Below are 16,905 nucleotides of genomic sequence, written 5' to 3' on the forward strand. Positions count from 1 at the left end.
GAACACAGAACTGTTTTATTATCTATGCCTCGAAGTGAAGACCTTACTATCTATGACTAATGTATGACGTCATTGGTCAAAGCCGACGGGTTGTATCCCCTGCTAAACTAGACCCGACTTCGCACGCGCAACACGACAGGCGCAATGCATTAGTAAACTGATAGCACGACACAATGCGATCGTAGTTTGTAAAGCGTATTTCAGTTTCCGTTGATAGTTTCTCTGATGCAACTGATCACAGCTACTACTCGCTCGAATTTACAGCTCGTTTAATATCCATGATAAATAACAAATGCATTTGCGATATTGCTAAGTATTAACAACGAAGATAAAACTGAATTAATTTTCTTTGACTTATCAAAGTCCATCATTCTTGTGGATGTGGACAGCAGCTGACAATATAAGTATTCTGTGAATGTACACATTAATACATGGACAGGTCTTGATATTTTGCCCCTTTCAGTATTTACAATTCTTGGATACTATGTTGTTTTCTACTGTCGTAGTTTTAAAGTAAGCCAATAGTTATCTTTGAAGGTTCCACCTTTTCTGCATGTGCTACTGACGACATGTACTATTGCTATGATACATTTTTCTACTGTGTGTTTTTATGTTCATTCCATAAAAAATTATAAAGCCTTTCCATGTTTTGATGAGTATATGATTAGACTATTAGACACAGGCATTGTAACTATGTAAGTTACTTTGCTAAACAAGACCTGAAGTTAACGCAAAATATAGCATTGGAACTAGTCGTCTGAATAATAAATACTTGAAAATATGGCTGTGGTGTTACACTTCCATTCCTTGATTTTCTTGTGTTTTCTTCATATATGCTTGCTAATAGCATCTGTTCTTGTGCATGTTACAGAGTTTCACAGTAATGTGGAATCCAATTTGTTTTCAACTTTGCAAAAATGAAATATAAAAAAAAGTGATGTAGAATCGAACTCATCTACTTTACCTGAAAGCCTACATATGTGTTTTTTAGTAGTTAATTTCCTGGACATTCGTTCGAATTATGTCAATATTTCTTTACAAACTGTGGACACATTAGAAGAAACAGGAAATAACTCTAACTATTCCGTGAACTGTGGTTCGAACGATGATCGTTGTGCTAATTAAAGTCCGGAACAACAATGCTGTATCTTCCTAATCCAAAGAAAACATTACACTAACAGCTTTCACCCACAGATAAAAAACCGTGAAATTTTGGGTTAAACGAAGGAGGGAGAAAACATTTATAAGCAATTTAGCTAACTAATGTCGTTGCAGTGTGTGCTCGTGAAGCTATACAGCTTCGCGTATAGCTCGGGAGTTAGTACCGGGGTCTTCGATATTGCGTAAGTGTTATCGTGGGTTCACATGGAGAATGACTGCCGCGGTATTCATCGGAACTGTCCGCTTTAAGGAAAAGTAGAATCAACAATAAAAGTGCTCTTGACTGCGGAAGAAATGTGAATGAATCGTCTCCCGTGGATCCTGTCTCCTCTGCAGAAAGTATAGCAGCTGTCATTACTCGTACCCCTTAGGGAAATGACATCAAGGACACCAGGTGCACTCAGTGTGTATGCCTGGGGGACTCATTCAACATGTTGAAGTGGCTATTGAGGGACCAGGATGCAACCAACAGCAGACTGTGGGACTGGTGGAGCCTGTCGTCTGGGATCCGAGGTCATTCTTGGGTCATTCCAGCGACTGGCAGAGAAGGTTGAGAAGACCGACCTTGCTCATGGAGTTTTAACGAAGTTCACAATTTTCAGCATTGTCTCGAGAACTAATTGTGGACCTTTGGTTCTCAGTGGAGTGGAAGGACTGAACCAGAGACTTCGAAAGTCCTGTTACAAACTAGGCTGCTACTTTCTGGACTTGCGACATAGGGCTGAGAACTGTAGTGTCCCTCTAAATGGATCAGGTGTTCACTACACTTCAGGGGCTGCTACTCAGGTAGCTGACGGTGTTGTGGGGTGCGCCAAGGGTTTTCTAGATTAGGCGACTCTCCATCCAATCCAGATAACGATACTTGCGGGAAACACAGAAGTATCAGTGTAAGATCGAAAGAGATGCTTTCCACAGGTGAGAGTATTAAAATTTTATTGATAAACTGCCGAAGCATTCGCCAGATTTTGAAACGCTCAAGAAAAGCAGTGAATCTCACATTATACTGGGTACAGAAAGCTTGTTGAAACCTGAAATTGAGAGCAGTGAGTTTTTTGGGGAAATTTTAAGGGTATATCGAAAGTATAGGAAAACGGGAAATGGAGGTGGTGTGTTCGTCACGGTAGACAAGAAACTCAAATCCACTGTGGTAGAAATTGAAGCCACATGAGAGATCGTTTGGGCAAGATTCAGTATCAGGGGTGGGTATAAAAAGATAGTTGGATCCAGAAAACCTTAGTTCACTTGTACGTAAGTTTCATACTGTAATCATCTGCGGACATTTTAATCACCTAACAACTGACTGGGAAAATGATAGTTTTTTAAGTGGTGGGCGTGATAAGAGTTCATGTGAAACCTTACTAAATTCCTGGTCTGAAAGCTATCTAGAACAAATAGTAAGCATCCCATTCATGATGGAAATATATTAGATGTAATGTCAACAGATAGACCTGATCTCACTGGGGATGTCCACATCGAAACTGGTGTCAGTGATCATGATGTGGTTGTAGCAACAATGATTACCAGAATACAAAGGACAACTAAAACAAGCAGAAAGATATATATGTTCAGTAAACCAGATAAAAAAATCAGCAGTGCCATATCTCAATGAGAAACTTGAAACTTTCAGCACAGGGGAGGAGCATGTAGAGGAACTCTGGCTCTGGTTTAAAGGAACAGTTGACCATGCATTAGCTAGATATGTACCCAGTAGAACAGTTCATAATGGGAGGGACCCACCACGGTATCAGTCACAGTAAAGAAATTTCTAAAGAAACAGAAATTACTGCATAAAAGGTGTAAAACAAAATGTAGGGCTATAGATACAGAGATGCTGAATGAAATGCGTTTGGCTGTCGAGAGAGCAACGTGTGATGCCTTCAGTGACTACCGTAGCTGAATATTGTCAAGTGATTTTTAACAGAGCACAAAGAAATTCTGGTCATATGTAAAGGCTTTTAATGGCACCAAAGTTAGTGTCCAGTCCCTAGTGAATGACACAGGAACTGGAATTGAGGGTAGCAAAGCAAAAGCTGAAGTGCTTAACTCCGTTTTGAAATGTTCCGTTGCAAAGGAAAGCGCAGGAGAATTTCCCCACTTTAATCCTCGTACCGTCCGCAGCTCGTGGTCGTGCGGTAGCGTTCTCGCAGCTCGCGCCCGGGTTCCCGGGTTCGATTCCCGTCGGGGTCAGGGATTTTCTCTGCCTCGTGATGACTGGGTGTTGTGTGATGTCCTTAGGTTAGTTTGGTTTAAGTAGTTCTAAGTTCTAGGGGACTGATGACCATAGATGTTAAATCCCATAGTGCTCAGAGCCATTTGAACCATTTTTGAATCCTCGTACCACTGAAAAGATGAATGAAATAAGTATTAGTGTCAGTGGTGTTGAGAAACAGCTGAAATTGTTAAAACTGAACAAAGCTCCAGGGCCCGATGGAAACCCTGGCAGCTTCTATATTGAATTTGCGGCTGAGTTATCCCTTCTTCTAACTATAATCTATCGTATATCCTTAAAAAAAAAAAAACTGTGCCCAGTTCTTGGAAAAAGCAAGGGTCACACCTGTCTACAAGAACAGTAGTAGATGTGATACACACAATTATCGTCCAATATCCTTGACATCGATGTGTTGTAGAATCGTAGAACTTATTCTGAGCTCAAACATAATGAGGTACCTTGAACCGAATAACCTTCTCAGTGCCAATCAGTATGGATTTCGAAAACATCGATAATGTGAAACCGAACTCGCTCTTTTCTCAGATGACCTACTGAAAGCTTTGGATCAAGGCAGTCAGGTAGATGATGTATTTCTTGACTCCCGAAAATCATTTGAGTTAGTATCACAGCGGAGCTTATGGTCAAAAATACAATCATATGGGCCCACAAGTGGAATTTGTGACTGGATTGAGAGCTTTTTGGCAGAGAGGTTCAAATGGTTCTGAGGTCATCAGTCCCCTAGAACTTAGAACTACTTAAACCTAACTAACCTAAGGACATCACACACATCCTTGCCTGAGGCAGGATTCGAACCTGCGACCGTAGCGGTCGCGCAGTTCCGGACCGAACCGCCTAGAACCACTCGGCCACAGCAGCCGGCGGTAGAGAGGGAGCGACATGTTATATTGGATGGAGAGTCACCGTCAGATGTAGAAGTAACTTCGGATGTGCCCCAGGGAAGTATGTTGCGACCCTTGCTGTCCATGTTGTATATTAATGAGCTTGCAGACAATATTAATAGTAAAAACAGGCTTTTTGCAGATAACGCAGTTATCTGTAATGAAATACTATCCGAAAGAAGCTGCATAAATATTTCGTCAGGTATTGATAAGATTTCAAAGTGGTGCAGAAGTTGGGAACTTGTTTTAAATGTTAAGAAATGTAAAATTTTACACTTCACAAAACGACTAAACGTAGTATCCTGAGACTAACCAGATAGGACTAACAGGGGATAATGAACTTATAAGGAGATGGACAGCACAAATGGTCACAGGTTGGTTCAGTCCGTGGGAGAGAGCCACAGAGATACTGAAGGAACTGAACTGGAAGGCTCTTGAAGACAGACGTAAACTATTCCGAGAAAGTCTATTAAAGTTTTGAGAACTGGCTATAAATGATTACTCTAGGTATATACTACAACCCTCTACGTATCGCACACATGGCTATCGTGATGATAAGATTAGAACAATTACTGCACGCGCAGAGGCATTCAATCATTCTTCCCGCGCTCCATTCGTGAATGGAATAGGAAGAAAACCTGCAAACTGGTACAATTGGACGCACCCTCTGCGATGCACCTCTCGGTGGTTTGAAGAATACAGATGTATCCAGAATGAGATTTTCACTCTGCAGCGGAGTGTGCGCTGATATGAAACTTCCTGGCAGATTAAAACTGTGTGCCCGACCGAGACTCGAACTCGGGACCTTTGCCTTTCGCGGGCAAGTGCTCTACCATCTGAGCTACCGAAGCACGACTCACGTCCGGACCTCACAGCTTTACTTCTGCCAGTACCTTGTCTCCTAGCTTCCAAACTTTACAGAAGCTCTCCTGCGAACCTTGCAGGACTAACACTCCTAAAAGAAAGGATACTGCGGAGACATGGCTTAGCCACAGCCTGGTGGATGTTTCCAGAATGAGATTTTTACTCTGCAGCGGAGTGTGCGCTGATATGAAACTTCCTGGCAGATTAAAACTGTGTGCCCGACCGAGACTCGAACTCGGGACCTTTGCCTTTCGCGGGCAAGTGCTCTACCATCTGAGCTACCGAAGCACGACTCACGCCCGGACCTCACAGCTTTACTTCTGCCAGTACCTCGTCTCCTAGCTTCCAAACTTTACAGAAGCTCTCCTGCGAACCTTGCAGGACTAACACTCCTGAAAGAAAGGATACTGCGGAGACATGGCTTAGCCACAGCCTGGGGGATGTTTCCAGAATGAGATTTTTGCTCTGCAGCGGAGTGTGCGCTGATATGAAACTTCCTGGCAGATTAAAACTGTGTGCCCGACCGAGACTCGAACTCGGGACCTTTGCCTTTCGCGGGCAAGTGCTCTACCATCTGAGCTACCGAAGCACGACTCACGCCCGGACCTCACAGCTTTACTTCTGCCAGTACCTCGTCTCCTAGCTTCCAAACTTTACAGAAGCTCTCCTGCGAACCTAGCAGGACTAACACTCTTGAAAGAAAGGATACTGCGGAGACATGGCTTAGCCACAGCCTGGGGGATGTTTCCAGAATGAGATTTTTACTCTGCAGCGGAGTGTGCGCTGATATGAAACTTCCTGGCAGATTAAAACTGTGTGCCCGACCGAGACTCGAACTCGGGACCTTTGCCTTTCGCGGGCAAGTGCTCTACCATCTGAGCTACCGAAGCACGACTCACGCCCGGACCTCACAGCTTTACTTCTGCCAGTACCTCGTCTCCTAGCTTCCAAACTTTACAGAAGCTCTCCTGCGAACCTTGCAGGACTAACACTCCTGAAAGAAAGGATATTGCGGAGACATGGCTTAGCCACAGCCTGGGGGATGTTTCCAGAATGAGATTTTTGCTCTGCAGCGGAGTGTGCGCTGATATGAAACTTCCTGGCAGATTAAAACTGTGTGCCCGACCGAGACTCGAACTCGGGACCTTTGCCTTTCGCGGGCAAGTGCTCTACCATCTGAGCTACCGAAGCACGACTCACGCCCGGACCTCACAGCTTTACTTCTGCCAGTACCTCGTCTCCTAGCTTCCAAACTTTACAGAAGCTCTCCTGCGAACCTAGCAGGACTAACACTCTTGAAAGAAAGGATACTGCGGAGACATGGCTTAGCCACAGCCTGGGGGATGTTTCCAGAATGAGATTTTTACTCTGCAGCGGAGTGTGCGCTGATATGAAACTTCCTGGCAGATTAAAACTGTGTGCCCGACCGAGACTCGAACTCGGGACCTTTGCCTTTCGCGGGCAAGTGCTCTACCATCTGAGCTACCGAAGCACGACTCACGCCCGGACCTCACAGCTTTACTTCTGCCAGTACCTCGTCTCCTAGCTTCCAAACTTTACAGAAGCTCTCCTGCGAACCTTGCAGGACTAACACTCCTGAAAGAAAGGATACTGCGGAGACATGGCTTAGCCACAGCCTGGGGCTGTCTCAGTCGGGCACACAGTTTTAATCTGCCAGGAAGTTTCAATACAGATGCAGATGTAGAGTAACATTCTAGCTCTGAAGAGCTTTTCTTTTCTTTTCGCAGGAAACCAGACTGTTCGTTAAGTAAAGACAACTATTGACAGGGATCATGGCGTGATCCCCCCCCCCCCCCCCCCCAAGCTCCGGGCCCCTTCCGACTGCGGTTCTTGCTGTAGCCTTAAACCGGCCCTGGGGGAGTTTAACGTGTCATATATATTTGGAGTTCATTTTGCTTAGTAGTACATTTAACCAGAGATCGGATTTGTTTCACATTTTACTTAGTCTGTAATGTAGTGGGATTATGTACAAAAAATGCGCTAATAAATAATTACAGCAAAGTGTTACCAGTCAACAAAACTGTGCGGCAGACAGCAAGAAAGAGTAAAACACTCAAAAATAATCGCTCCTGTGCGGAAAATTCGGTGTTTTGCTCACACTTTCAAACGCATTGGCTTGCTGTTAAGCCGTTTCTTAGTGCTATCATAGCCAAAATATGTTAAATATCGGCAATCGGATGAAGTGACGTTTAATAGCTAAAAAGTAGCGGTGGCTGCCTTAGATACCAAAAGTGAGTGGATCTGAGCTGCCGCACTTGCAGCAAAGAAGCAAAATGCCTGTTCATTTCGCTCTTCAAAGCTAGGAGTCCAGTTTCTTCTAACAAGGGAACCTCCCCATCGCACCCCCGTCAGATTTAGTTATAAATTGACACAGTGGATAGGCCTTGAAAAACTGAACACAAATCAATCGAGAAAACAGGAAGAAGTTGTGTGGAACTATAAAAAAATAAGCAAAATATACAAACTGAGCAGTCCATGCGAAAGATAGGCAACATCAAGGACAGTGTAAGCTGAGGAGCGCCGTGGTCCTGTGGTTAGAGTGAGCAGCTGCGGAACGAGAGGTGCTTGGTTCGGGTCTTCCCTCAGGTGAAAATTTTACTTTCTTTATTTTCGCAAAGTTACGATGTGTCCGTTCATTCATTGACGTCTCTGTTCACTGTAATAGGTTTAGTGTCTGCGTTTTGCGACCGCACCGCAAAACCGTGCGATTCGTAGACGAAAGGACGTGCCTCTCCAATAGGAACGGAAAACATTTGATCGCAAGGTCATAGGTCAACCGATTCCTCGATATATTCTATACGACACTGGTGACGGCATGTGCGTCACATGACAGGAATATGTTGTCGACCCACCTAACTTGCACACCTGGCGAATGGGTAAAAAGATTCTTCTACTTTGCCCGATTTAGGTTGTCTTGTGGATGTGATAATCACTACCAAAAAAGTGATGAAAACATAAGAGTTTGTCATATAAACTGCAACAAATGAATGCAACAGTTTCACAGTCGCACAGTTTTCGCTGTGCTCTGTCAAAACATGTTTTTTACGTTTTCAAATGTTTCCGTGTGTAGACCGTCAAATCCTGCATATGTCCAAGCAAATCTGAACATGTCCTGGAATTTTGGAGAGCGAAGTTGATTATGTGTGAGTGCCTGAACTTTGATAATTGTCTGAAAATAAAAAATTAAACTCTTCACTCGAGAGAAGACTTGAACCAAGGACCTCTCGTTCTGCAGCTGCTCACGCTAACCACAGGACCACGCCGCTCGTAAGCTCAGGTGTTCCTTGGTGTTGCATACCTCGCTCATGGACTACTCACCTTGTATATTTTGCTTATTTTTTTCATAGTTTCACACAACTTCTTCCTGTTTTCTCGATTGATCTGTGTTCAGTTTTTCAAGGCCTATCCCTGTGTCAACTTATAACTAAATCTGAGGGGGGTGCGATGGGGAGGTTCCCTTGTAAGTATCAAACGCAACTTGTTATGATGTTTACAAAATGTCTATTTGGAAATTTGTGGTAAGTCTTATGGGACCAAACTGCTGAGGTCACTCGTCGCTAAGCTTACCCACTACTCAATCTAACTTAAACTAACTTGCACTAAGGACAAAACACACACACACTCATGCCCGAGGGAGGACTCGAAAACTCCGACGGGGTGAGGAGGTGGTGGGGGGGGGGGGGGGGGGGGGAAGGCCGAGCGGACAGTGGCAAGGCACCTCGGACCGCGCGGCGCAAAACGTAATAACGTTCTAAATTTACAGAGTGTTTCGAGGAGAAACCTCCGGCGTCCCGACATCAAGTGACATGTTGACAAAACAAAATCGTTTCTACCCATTAATAGCTATCTTACTCAAAATGATATTTCTTTGGATTTTTTCCTAGAATAGAAATATCACTGGAGGGAGCATTCGGATGCGCACAACAGATTTTGTGTTCTCAACACACAATATGTGAACTCGGGACGCCGGAGCTTTTTTCATAAACCGCCCTGTAGAGTCCACGCAAGATACGGTGGACGATGCGCAGTGACCAATTTTCGTCCCAAGCGCTGGGAGGATTCATTCGTTTATTTGGAAGGTGTAACACCTACAGCGCCTCTCGGTGTTGAAAAAACAAAAATAGCTCCCAAATTAACTCCCATGTCCTTAAAATATCAATTCACAAAATGACCCAAGTCCCTCCACAAGCAGTAATTACGAAAAATAAATAAAAAACAAATACAGGGAAATATCTAGTATAGAAAGCAAAAGAAAAGAAAAACAAAATTTAATTATATATTTTAGAAACATGGGAAGGGGGAAAAACAGTAGAAAATATTAAAATATTAGTTATTCCAATACGTAAGAAAATCAATATTATAGTCATAGAACGTAGTTCTGGGACACCAAAGATAGTGTTTATTAAAGTATAAATAGCCATACGTTGTAATTACGATACTCCAGTCTCTAGTCTGTTCTAGTTGGCAGTTATTTAGGACGTACAGCTTTAGAGAACAACAATTGGGAATTTATTAAACAGGGATCAAGAATAGATCGTGACGAGATTGTTTTGAGGATTGTCAGTTCAAGATTTTAATTTGGACATTTATCAGATTAGATAAACGGGAAGGTGAAGAGTAATCTCTTTGGCTTTAAAGTCAATTCGTGTGAATATTTAAACGCTTTACTGAACTGAGAATTTTAACCGGATTCGGACTTTGAATTGTGATAGTGGGAAACTTTAACTTCACGCGACTAGTGATCATAGTTAATGACAGTTTGCGGATATTAAACAGAAATAACTTATTTACCGAAAGTAACAGGATATTATCTAACATCTCTGATGCTAGCGGGAATCCTACTTAGACATCTAATTAAAGAACTTCTTTGAATGAGATCGTATGAGTGAACCTATTTATTAATAATTCTTGTCAATAAACGACATTGTTAATTTGAAACATACTACATGTCTTGAACATTAATTTAACTTAGAGTAATAAACGTTAAGGTTACGTGATCTATGCCAAGAACAAACTAGCGATTCGTAACTAAAACAATTGAACGAAAGGTTAAAGTATCGTCATCTGTAAACATTGGTAGTAAAGCTACTAAAGATTTTTTCTCTCAGAGTTGGGAAGACTATACGTGTAGTGACCCACGTTTAACACTGGGTTTTAAAAGTAATCAAACTGATACCTAGCCGGGACAATATTAGATAAAAGTAAAACCCTTCAATGACAGTCAATGCGTAAAAAATAAAATCAAACTTTCACCTATTAGACGAAAAAGGGAAAACAGAAAAAGGGTTGCTACAAAGGAGAGGTCAACACATGGTTTGCCCACTTTCGGCCGGTCAACGACGCGCTGCGATGATACAATCGAGGCGCACGGCCTGCAGTCTTTCTCAAAAGATTGTACAGAAACTATTCAGTAAAGAAAACTCATTTTTATGTTACCTACAGCATTATATGTCAGCTTCAAGATGACGTGCCTATCATTTTGCTAATGGTCATAGTTATTGTGATATTTGCATGTAAGTAAGAGGCTGCGAGAAATCTGAAAAAGTTTGCAGTGAAAAATTGCAGTCGCTATGATTTTGCGTTTGATGAGTATTACAAAATTTATTGTTGCACATGAAATTTAGGAGACATATTGAAGTTTTCTTTAGACTCGCATGGAGTCACCAATTTCGAGAGAATCGATCTGCTGCAGCATATTCATTTGCGATTGCGTCCGCCAGCGATAAAACCAGAATGAAATATGCAAAAATTCATCATATTTCATAAGCGGTTTGACATATAGAAATGATATTTTGGTTAACGATAACTCGCAAAGAGGAGAGTGTTTTGCCATAAGGTCATTATCTACCATGTTATCCCACTGACTACAGACTTTTTCTACGAAAGAAGACATTTTAAGCACCATCAATAGGTGGTTAAACGAGAAATGCTGTTGGTTTTGGAGTAGCAGAAGTGAAGAGCCGGCCGGCGTGGCCGAGCGGTTCTAGGCGCTACAGTCTCGAACCGCGCGACCGCTATGGTCGCAGGTTCGAATCCTGGCTCGGGCATGGATGTGTGTGATGTCCTTAGGTTAGTTAGGTTTAAGTAGTTCTAAGTTCTAGGGGACTGATGACCATAGCAGTTAAGTCCCATAGTGTTCAGAGCCATTTGAACCAAGAAATGAAGACATTACACGTTTGATTTGTGCCTAGGATTACTTTTTTATAGGCTATTGACTTTATGTTTTGTCAGTTCCTCACTTAAGAAACCAGTTTCAGAATTCTGTCGCAAGTGCGTCTGCACAGCACGTTAATGAGGTGAGACTGTGTAAACTCCGCTGCGTTTTGTCAAAAAAGGCAGATTATAACAAAGCAACAAGAAGAATGTAGGTTTCACTCAAAATTCGTCTCTCATACTCCGCTGCGTTTTGTCAAAAAAGGCAGATTATAACAAAGCAACAAGAGGAATGTAGGTTTCACTCAAAATTCGTCTCTCATGACTCTTTTCTGGAAATTGTAAATGTTTAACAAGCCATGCGAAAATAAATCGCTGCTTTTGTTGCATTTTCAGCAGTGTTCTTTTTAGATACTAACGAAGCAGAGCTGACAATAGATCTTTATGGATGGTGACTGTGCAAGTGTTGACATGAAAATAAATCGCTGCTTTTGTTGCATTTTCAGCAGTGTTCTTTTTAGATACTAACGAAGCAGAGCTGACAATAGATCTTTATGGATGGTGACTGTGCAAGTGTTGACATGGAGGTGCTCCACTCATTACTTACAAAAGTATGGGTGTGAGCTTCAGTATAGAACGGCACTTCTCCAGCGCTCTGCATTTCCCCTGCAGCGTCCGGCCTTAACCTCACCACCACCACTACCACCACGCGTGTCCTGCCCATTGCGCATCTACAGGCCACGTTAAGCCTGTATACAATACGGGGCTTTACCGGCCATGTTATTCCGCGCACTCTGTATTTAGAACGTCACTACATCGCAAGAGCCATGGAATTGTTATAGACGTTTCGTAAACATCATAACAATTTGCACTTGATACTTAGAGGAGACTGGACTCTTAGCTTTGAAAACCGAAATGACATTTTGCTTCTTTGCTCCAAGTGTCACGGCCCTGATGCACTCATTTTCTGGTATTTACGGCTGCCATCTTATTTTTAGGTATTATACCGCACTTTATCGTAATGTCGGGTCTGTTGTAAATTTTGGCTATGATATCACTGCAAAACGACTTGACAGCAAGCCAATGCCTTCCAAAGTGTCTGAAAACACCGAATTTGTCGCACATGAGCGATTACTTTTGCATATTTATTTTCCTCTTTCTTTTAGTCTAGCGCATAATTTTGTTTACTAGTATCACAAAAAATGTTTCAAATGGCTCTGAGCACTATGAACTTAACTGCTGAGGTCATCAGTCCCCTAGAACTTAGAACTACTTAAACCTAACTAACCTAAGGACATCACACACATCGATGCCCGAGGCAGGACTCGAACCTGCACCGTGGCGGTCGCGCGGTTCCAGACTGCGCCTAGAACCGCTCGGCCACTTCGGCCGGCTACTAGTATCACGTTAACGTAATTATTTAGAAGCACATTTTACGTACATACTCCCACTACATTAAAGACTAAATAAGAAGTGGAAAAAAATCTAATCGCTGAGAAAATGTATTACAAAGCCAAATGAGCGCCAAATACTTTTTTATTTTATTTTTTATTTTTTTTAAGACAGGAAAGTGACACTTTTCACTCTCCTCTCGCCCCCTTGATTGCGTGAACTCACAGTGCAGTTAGTTGCCCATGTAATATTTAAGTGCTTGCTTGAAGGAGAGTTCTGTAATGCGGCGTTTGCTCTTAAAAGGATGCTGAATGAATGTAAATGAGCTATATCAGGAAAAGAATGTGGCGAGCATTGTCGCCACGTTTGAAGCTACCATGGCGCAACTGATGTTTTTGATATATTTTATACGTGTGTATTTCTGAGTTTCACTATTTGGGGAGCAAAATAACTGGTGATGGTCGAAGTAGAGAGAATATAAAATGTAGACTGGCAATGGCAAGGAAAGAGAAATTTGTTAACATCAGTATAGATTTAAGTATATATGACGGTAGTATCTGTTCTCGAAAGAACACATACCGTGGATGACCATGCAGCTTTGCTAGAAATGAAATTATAATTAAATAGACACCCTAGTTGCATACAGGCGTTGATATACTTCACTGGGGACATGTTGAAAATATGTGCCCTGACCGGGACTCGAACCAGGGATCTCCTGCTTACATGGCAGACGCTCTATCCATCTGAGCCACCGAGGGCACAGAGGATAGTGCGTCTGCAGGGACTTATCCCTTGCACGCTCCCCGTGAGTATGATGGGCAAACATCTATTAGGCGCACTACGAATGTAGTGGTGTGGACATGTTGGGAATGTGGATCTCACGGGGAGCGTGCAAGGGATAAGTCCCTGCAGACGCACTATCCTCTGTGCCCTCGGTGGCTCAGATGGATAGAGCGTCTGCCATGTAAGCAGGAGATCCCGGGTTCGAGTCCCGGTCGGGGCACACATTTTCAACATGTCCCCAGTGAAGTATATCAACGCCTGTTTGCAACTAGGGTGTCTATTTAATTATCATTTCATAGATTTAAGTGTCAGGAGGTCGTTTGTATGGAGCGTAGTCATGTATGAAAGTGAAACATAGACGATAAATAGTTTGAACAAGAAGAGAACAGAAGCTTTCGAAATGTGGTGCTATAGAAGAACGCTGAAGATTAGATGGGTAGATCACATAACTGATGGGAGGTGTGGCGAAATAATTAAAAAACATTTTATATTTTAAATTCCACGTCATTGTTGATTTAATCAGAGTTCTCACCTTAGACGTAGAATTAGTCCTTCTGCCACAATATTAATTCATTAGTCGCCATCGATGTTCTTCTCTTTGTTGACCGTGTGTACCATCATGAGTCGGCATCGGTTCACTTCACGAAGACGGTGGAAACCAAGGAATACTATGCTACGTCGCTATAAATAATTTTCGTAACACTTCGATACTTTTCACTATTTTTTTATTCACAACACAATAAGACTTGCTGTGCTCGTCGCACACACCATAATTACTAACTATATGGCTGCCTTCCCGCACAGTCCAAAAATCACGTCCATCCTCCACAAGGCAACAATCGAAAGTGTCCCTTAGCTCCTTGGAGTATCAAACAAAAGAGAATCCAATCTGAACTTTACAAAGATTATAATATACATGCCTCTCAATTTATCTTTGGCGCAGCTTTTAAGATATCGTATGTCTCTGCATAGGAATGTGTCATTACAACTGCCCCCCTACTGTATAATGTCACTAGAAAATTTTATTTGATTGACAGGATACAGTAGTCGACCTTGCAATTGATAGGTTTGGGGGTCTTTTATTTACAAACTTCATTTTTATTGTCTCATTTTCATGGCACTGTGAATTCTTTGGTATTTCTGAGTGTCAGTTTTTGGTATACTTATGCTAATATTTACAAACCTTAATCCTATATACAAAGTTCTGGTCAATACTGAGAAAATGACATCATATAGTAAAGTTTGTACAATAAAATATACAATGAATACAACGTTACATGCAAATGTTTCCTTCCTCATCAGAGGTGAAAATTAAGTCCTTGTCTTGCTTTCTGTATTTATTCTGGGGCGACGAGCTTTGTTCGCTATCCGCAGTGTTGAATATGGGCGTGTGATACGCGCGCCTGATTGTTTGGTCGTCCGTTAGCGGGCGACGTTGGTTGAATGCGCGCGCCAGTGCACTGAATATACACCGACGTGCGGGTACCATCGAGACTTCCGAACCTCAGTATGCGTGTGCTTTTTGTAGTTCCTTCCAGTACTTAGACTGGATACGACGAGGTACATTGGAATATGTGCCCCGAAGAACACACCACACTATGTGCGAGGCGGAGGACGATCCCGTCGATGCAGCTCCTGGTAAGAAGCGTACCATGTCAAACTTGTTTGGCATTGTCTTTTCTTATTGTGACGCCATGGGTCGTTTGACGATACAGACTTCAATTTTCGATGTCACTTGCTTAGGCTCGCTGACACTTGCAATGTAGCACTACTTTGCACAATTTTAATTTCTACACACACCACTTTAACCGCGAGTATTGCGATCGAAACTTTCTTTTCACTTCACTTTTTTCTTCGCATTAACCCCTTTTACCTATTGTACCGAGATTCATTTCCCTCAATACTTCTGGTCAATGTACATAAGTATCCACAAAATTGTAAGTCACGGGACTTAGCATGAAATACAAAATACATCACATACAATTGAATAACAAATAACACATACAATACATTGGTTACATTAATTACAGGAAAAAACTACCGACGAAAATTGAAAAATTTTTGACCACTCGAAGTGGCTTCTTCGTCTTGGATTTTACTGACACACACACCTTTTTCCATTAATCAGTTAGAAGGAACAAGTCCTTTGTTTTCCTTCTTGAACTCTAGTATATGTTAAGGTTTACCTTCGTTACGTATTCTTCATACGCAACGACATGCATCAGCATGCAGAGAATACACCTGTAGCCGCCCCACTACAGCTCGGGAAGGGAATTTTCTACCTTCTACTTAGGGTAATGGCAACGACTACGTGTATACTACGGTTTTTACGTATAAAATCTGAAAATGCACGAAATAATCATTTATATGCAGCATAACCTAATATGTACAGTGTTTTGTGCTTAAGCACGTTCTGGTGTGCTTGTAAATCATTACCTCTAATAAAATTTCCTACATTAACATAGACATATAAACATAAAATTATGACGTTCAGGGTGTAACTACTATTACTATGTACAGTGTTTCATAATAGCGCCACGCCCTTGTTTGCGTGTATCATCTTCAATTAAAGTGCGCTTATAGGCGTCTTGTGTTGTCATGGGAGAAAAAATACAGACATTTTAATGCATCGGTTGTCATGAAAATCTATGTACACGAATAATCAGACTTTCATAGCTTCAGTGCAGCATGATATTCTGTATGACGTTTTCTGTTCATAATTCATTTTATAGACGATTCCTTTACTTACAGGTCGTCGATCACGCTACTTACCTGTTTCTCGTATAGCGGCGATATCATTTTCATTCTTTGTGACTGTAAATAGTTATATGTATGAAAGATATAATTTTGACATGATTTATCATTTCATATTTCAAGTGTGTAAAGTAATTCATACCTTCCTTCTGCATACCTGAGTGAAGAATCGCTAATGTTGCATTGGGTATCAGGTTTTTCGTATTTTCTCGTAAACTCGTAGAGTCTTACGGTTTTAATTAAGTTATTTCTTGACGTTAGGTATACCTGTTTATATGAGGTTGTCTTACAGTTTAATTTTCCTTATACACTTCTACGTTGTTTAAGTTCCGTACATGTACAGAGCTTCTTTCGTCTTTCACATATTCATACATACGTTTATACACACAAAAAACATCTACCACTACAATATACACTTTGCTGGTGGGGCCCTTTTTCGGTACCCTGCACCATTCCTTCAATATTCCAAAATAATTCAGGGTGTGCTGAGCATCGTCCCCTCATACTAATAATACTTACAACTAAATATTTCTTCTCACATACATAACTGCCTTACGGTCCATTAATGCGCAATCATTCCATATTTTCCTCCTTTACACTTTAGCTTTCGTGCATGTAACCTCGTGTATAGCTTATATATTCTACAAAGTTGTTTGCTGAGTGCTTCAG

The 16,905-nt window shown here is 41.8% G+C and overlaps 1 non-coding gene across 1 annotated transcript; it reads left to right on the plus strand.

Annotated features, from left to right (window-relative positions):
• The first annotated feature begins 13,627 nt into the window (after window positions 1–13,627).
• Trnat-ugu (transfer RNA threonine (anticodon UGU)) lies at window positions 13,628–13,702 on the plus strand. Its single transcript has one exon. It is a non-coding gene; the product is annotated as a tRNA-Thr (tRNA).
• Window positions 13,703–16,905: the final 3,203 nt, after the last annotated feature.

The sequence above is a fragment of the Schistocerca nitens genome, chromosome 4, assembly GCF_023898315.1.
Source record: "Schistocerca nitens isolate TAMUIC-IGC-003100 chromosome 4, iqSchNite1.1, whole genome shotgun sequence".
NCBI classification, from domain to species: Eukaryota; Metazoa; Arthropoda; class Insecta; order Orthoptera; family Acrididae; genus Schistocerca; species Schistocerca nitens.